This window comes from Zerene cesonia, chromosome 25 (assembly GCF_012273895.1).
Source record: "Zerene cesonia ecotype Mississippi chromosome 25, Zerene_cesonia_1.1, whole genome shotgun sequence".
NCBI classification, from domain to species: domain Eukaryota; kingdom Metazoa; phylum Arthropoda; class Insecta; order Lepidoptera; family Pieridae; genus Zerene; species Zerene cesonia.
Genome location: NC_052126.1, coordinates 646,496 through 653,060, shown reverse-complemented (window position 1 = coordinate 653,060; position 6,565 = coordinate 646,496). Strand labels below are relative to the sequence as shown.

General features: G+C 33.6%; 2 non-coding genes across 2 annotated transcripts; both read right to left on the bottom strand.

The window, feature by feature from the left end:
• Positions 1-1,871: 1,871 nt before the first annotated feature.
• Positions 1,872-1,943, bottom strand: Trnag-ucc. The gene has a single exon. It is a non-coding gene; the product is annotated as a tRNA-Gly (tRNA).
• A 2,050-nt stretch (positions 1,944-3,993) lies between these two features.
• Positions 3,994-4,065, bottom strand: Trnag-ucc. The gene has a single exon. It is a non-coding gene; the product is annotated as a tRNA-Gly (tRNA).
• Between the last annotated feature and the right edge of the window lie 2,500 nt (positions 4,066-6,565).

Below are 6,565 nucleotides of genomic sequence, written 5' to 3'. Positions count from 1 at the left end.
CCGGTCTTCTGTGGGGGTGTGGTACTTCCCCGGTGCGAGCTGGCCCAATTTGTGCCGAAGCGTGCTCGACTACCACATGCAAACGATAAAAAAAATATATTTCCTACTACAACGATAAAAAAAATATATTTTTGAGACAAACACACATACATTTTATTTTGCCTTTAAAACGGAACTATGAATGTGCAAAGCATGGAATTATATCGTCGCATCAATTAGTCACCCTACTTTGCTCGTACCACAGATAATATAATAGTTACTTTACTCGTGTAAACTGGTGTTCAAGGGAATACAATAATCCCATGCACCTGGCAAACGCGTGTTTTATAACTTTGCTAAAAATTAGCAATGCAGCAGCAGTCATGGCTCAGTGGTTAGGGTATCAAAACCGGGGGTTCGAGACCGGACGAGTGTACAAGAAATAAAATTATTTTTAAATTTATCTACACATTATTCACATTACCGCTCATCGAAGGGAAATTTCGTGAAGAAAAATCAAAAAGGTCGACGACATGTGACATCTGCCAACCCTTCGGTTTAAATCTTCATAGAAGGGTTATGTCCCTGCAGTGAGAAGAGATATGTAATGATGATGTATAAATTATGGCATATAAGTGATTTGTATGTCTTTCAATTGGGTATAAGCTAATCATAAATTTAAAAGTGAAAATTCTATATATTGCAATTATTGAAAAATAAATAGCAAGAGGTGTCTAGATTATCATCATAGTAAAGTCACCTCACTCCACTGTTTCCTAACTACATTTAGATACAAAAATCATATCATTAAAATTGGTCCGTTGCGAAATGAAATAACGACAAACATACAAATGCACATTTTGGCGTTTACAACTCCACACCAATGAGAGACAGCAGTTGTATATACTGAATCGATATATAATTGGAACATAGTTGGATACATAATTGGAAATTTTGAAAAAGTCGAGGACTTAAATGTCTGTGGATATTATCTCAATTCCGCCTCAACATGCTTCAAAAAATATCTATAATGTTCAATTTACTATGTTCAATATACGAAATAAAAATAAATAAAGGATGCCTCTTATTTTATGTCTATCTCTACTATGCACCTTAAATTATAATCCGCTTTAAATATTTTTTCTGCATCAAGCAAATATTTATATTTAAAAAAATCACTAATTTGACAACCCTATTCAAAGGACGGTTTAATCCGTACACCTGGCGTCGCGTGCCCTTTATTTGTAGTGTTATTGTTGAAGCAGACATATTTTATAAGTTGTTCAATGTAGCTTGCGTTTTCTAACTTTACTATTGTCAAAAATTACAAACAAATGGCGCAATGGAAACCAATGTGTTCGTAAAAATCGTTCTCAATAGATGAGGCGTTAGTCTTTTAATACGTTTAATCCGGCACGCGTTTATTCAGGACATATTATACCTTGTGAGGGTTAAAAATATTTATTTAAGATTACAATGTGGCCTTTAATTGTGTAATATTAATTGTAGGGCGTTATGTAGGGTTACCTCTTTAGAAAAGAAACGGAGTTTTTTTTTATTGATGGGATTTAATATTAATAATATGGCAATTTGAGTTGGTTTATAAAAGTTGAATGTTGTTTGGCTTTCTTGTAGTTTCGTCATGATATTCATAACAACAGTGTAATTTTTTTATTAATGAATTATTCATGAACACACGCCTATTTTGAATGTTTATTTTTACATCCGTTATGTAGTATTGCCTATCTTAAAAAACAACAAAAATATTTTTATCATCTAAAAAATCTTAAAAATAAAATCAAAAAATTTCCATTCCATGAAGCGACGTTTTAAAATGAATGGATTTAAATAGTAAGGTACGTCATGAAGTTAAATGAATAAAAACAAAAGTGTGCGTTGGCCGGGAATCGAACCCGGATCAACTGCTTGGAAGGCAACTATGCTGACCATTACACCACCAACGCTTGTTATATACTAATAAAATAAATAACTTGTAGATTTAAATGAAACCATAATAATATTGAATATTTGTACAATTTTCAATATACCATACTCACTACTGTAGTCCATCAAACTTTACTAACTAAACCCAGGTAGAGTCTCGGCTATAGGTTTATATATTATCTGTGGTTACGCTAAATTCCAATTAATAATCTACAGGTTTCAGTTCGCACCGGTGGAAGTAACATAAACCGGTGGAAGATCGCCGTCAAATGTATGCAAAAATCTATGTTTCGTACACTTTACCCAGTCAATTATATTATTTCTATCTATAATCCTTCCTTATCCTTTACCTTTGTAGACGGGGAACGCATTTAAAGACACCCCACCTCTACAGATATAATTCGTCCGCCTTTTAAAGCTTTTTAAACGTCGGTTCGAATAAACCCCATTTAAAAACCAAACAAATCTCGCATTTCCAAATTGATCATGTAAATTCATCACAGCTCCCTGTTGTTACAAGTGTTCAGTGCATAACTGTGTTGTACAAACAAGGCTGGCTGTTTTACGTCCATTACATTAAAATCATTTATTTTCGCATGTATCGTTATTCATTAGTACCGTTTCGTTGTGTTTTCTCGAAAAACATTTTCGTACGTGTCAGCCTGATGTTCTGGAAGACTGTGCTTACAAAACTGTGCTCGGTTTTTTCGATTAATTTCAAATAAAAGTATGGATTTTAACTTATACATAAGGAATTTGGTATTGATTAGCTTTTGCCGGCTTTGCACGCGTTTAATTCAGAATATTTTAAAAGATGTTATTATACATATAAACCCTCCTCTTGAATCACTGTATCTATAAAAAACAGCAAAGTCCGTTGTGTAGTCTTATAGATCTAAGCATACATAAGTAAATACATAGATACAAACGCGGCAAGCAAGTTTGCTTTACTTTACTATGTAGTGATTTTCATAGTAGGAATAACCTACGTATAATTTCACGAATTTGTTATGGTCACAGTTTACCATATAGTTTCTAGCTATATATTATAGTTAAATTAATCGTGATCGGTTAATACATTTCAGTGTCAAGATAAACAATATGGCGGCCGATTAAATACGGAATGTGGAATCGAGAGATAGTTACATCAAAATTCCATCAAATCTTTTAACCTAAAACCAAATGTCCTCATATATACCTAACCAACACATAAACGGAAGCATTGTAACTTATACACGTGTTACGCGAAAACCTTTTAAATTGATTTTTCAATTTATCTGCGCATGTGGATAACATCACCACTGCTTGAAACGGTGAAGGAAAATATCGCGAGGAAACCGGCATGTCCGAGAATCAAAAGTTCCTGTGTCCCAGCAGGAGTAACACATATGGGCTGATGAAGACGATAAACACTACTGCGATAGAATTCTACCAAGAAATCAGTGTGAAGAGAAAAACGTTTGAGTCAAAAAGCCGACGTTACCTGATGTTAATATCATTCTTTGTTTACAAAATATTAAGTTACTAATTTAGGTATCATGTGTCAATGGAAATACGAGACTGTTTTTGTTCTGTAAGTGCCGAGATTAAGCTTTCTTTATTCTTTGTAAAGATAAGTTGTTTATAAATACCGTCGTTGCGTTTTTGTTTGAACCTTGGTATCATTTTACGATATGTTGACAAAGATTTTTTTACTAAAATTTTTTTTCTCTATCTTTATATAAATTCTCTAATGATCACAAATTATTTGGGTCGATTTGGATATATGTAATATCTAATTAAAAATAACTACAAAATTAATATTTTCTACTATTTTTTCGGATAGGGGGCTAATAAATATATAGCAATCATCAAGGAAACAGCATTGACTTCCACGCCTTCTTCACGCGCTTTCAAACGATATCTCTGAAGTTGTCAATGATTACTTATTTAATTATAAATCCAATGAAAGGTCACTCACATTTATAGTCTAAAAATTTTATGATTTTGATAAACGAAAATACAAGATCGCTTTTACCAGGTTCACATTGTCATATCTAATTAGAAAAAAAAAATACTATATAAAAAGTGTGCGTTGGCCGGAAATCGAACCCGGATCAACTGCTTGGAAGGCAACTATGCTGACCATTACACCACCAACGCTTGTTTTCAGTTTGTTGAAAATATTTACAATAGAAATTTTACAGGTGTTTCCACAGTTGGTTTAAGTAATTATGTTAGATCATACTTAACGTAATGAATATATAAGCCTGCCAATCCAGACTATAATCTATCTCTGTACCAAATTTTATACAGATACGATAAGCTGTTTTCGCGTGAGAGAGTAACAAACATCCATACATCCATCCATTCATTCATTCATTCATCTTCTGGACCCAGATAAATACACGTAAAGCCGGGACACGCAGCGAGTTACATTTATAATTATTTTAATCAAAATTACAATTACAAGAGCACGCATGATGTCGAATCATATTAAACACGAAAATTCTTATCAACATTTCTCAGTTTTAACAAGGCATGATATAATCTCTTTTATGTTGCAAATTAATCCATTCCAATATAATCTGTATTGATTTGTGTGTAAGGATTGTTATCCTGTGATATATTTTGTATAATTCATCCATATAAGATGAAGTTGAATGCAGTTCGTGATATCTGATTCCTATTGGACTGTAATCTTAAAGTACAGTCAAATAGATAAGCGTTAGTTTCAATTGTTATTCATATATATTCATATATTTATATTAAAACTATTTCTATAGTTTGTGTTAACTGTAGAAAATAAAATGATTTGAACGTGTTAGTGGTTACTTAGTGAGCGTTATAACGACAGGTTCTAGTTCACACCAGACCACGGTCAGGGTGAGGCTACCTCTTAAATAAATCCTAACTTCTTAAATACTACAAAATCACCAGCTCATCTTGATCTAAATTAAATTATAAATAAACTAGCTGCGCCCCGCGGTTTCACCCGCGTAAGTCCGTATCTAGTAGGAACATCGGGATAATAAGTTGCCTATATGTTATTCCAGTTGTCCAGCTGTCTACGTACCAAATTTCATTGTCAGTCAGTCAGTCCGATTAGTTCAGTAATTTTTGCGTGTAAAGAGTAACAAACACACATCCTTACAAACTTTCGCATTCATGATATTAGTAAGAAGGATATTTTCATATATAATAAATATATTTCTATGCGACTGTACAAAACATCAGTTAATATTCATCCGTAAATAGCATGCTTTTCGCTTATCAACCCCATCATATCAACTAACTATCGGAACAATATAAACCCTACGAACTATAAAATAAGGGCTTTATTTCAACAACAGTGATATCTTGTTAGCAATGATATACTACAACTCCGCCCAATGGTTAATCTTGGACAATGATTGTAAAGGAAATGTAATAAATGTCTTTATTATACCTTTGAATATTTTATTAATGTATAAGATATAATAGCGGTCAAAACGATTAAGCCCTTTTTTAAGTTGGAGCGACGAACAGCGTTACAAATTATTTTTATGTTTCTTTATCTAAAAGGTCAAACGGAACCCTATTACTAGGACATTTCTGTACGTCTGTCTGTCTGTCCGTCCGTCCGTCTATCATCAGGCTGTATCTCATGAACCGTGGTAGTTAGTTGAAATTTTCATTTATGTATTTCTGATAAAAACAAACCATAAACAATCAATAAGGTTAAGCAATGATCGGCACAGTCACAAATTGGATGGATGACCAATTTTGCTGTTGATCTTTAATTTATTTCAACGGAACCACTAGTGTCGCAAGTTCCATTTGCACTTTCTCTCTCATCAGCCTTTCTCCGTCCACTGTTGGACATAGGCCTCTCCTAACTCCGGCCTCTCCTACTTAACCGATTGATATTTATAAATGCTTTAATTTATAAATTCAATAATTAAGGCTATACTACCAACATTTTACACTCCAAGTGGATTAATTCATCAAATTAAAAGACACGTGAACAAATTGTAATCATTTAATAATCTTCATCTTCTTCAGACGTCGAAGACACTGTGGAAGACAGGGAGTCCGTGGAATTATACGCCCATGCTTCTACTTGGAAACGGTATGTGGACTGGAAGGTCACCAGAGGAACAGCTACCTGTTTACAAATATTTAATAATCTAATGAAAAAGGATAGAATCAACTTAATTGTCTTACTTGCTCCTTTACAGAGTATACATAAGTAAACTGTATCCTATATACAGGATAGTAGGGATAAATCTGTGTAGCGAAGAGAGTTCTTTTTTTTATGTCACAGTCGGCAATGGAGCTGGTGGGACGCCTGATGGTTAGCGCTACCACCGCCCATGAGCATTTGGCGTAAGGTCTATTGCAGACCTTATGCCTGTATAAATTGATTGCCGACTTTAAATTGGGAAAGGATTAAGAAAGGATTGGCCAATTCGTGCCGAATGATGCTCGACTACCACATTAACTAAACATAAACTCAAGAAATTATTGTATTGTCATCCTTCCACTAGTTCCTGAGATTAGCGCGTTCAAACATTTGAACAAACAAAGTCTACTCTCTTTTATACTCTCTACTTAGTCTGGCCATAAATACTGTTACACTTAATTATAAAAAAATATTACATTTGAATTTCGAATCTGTCAT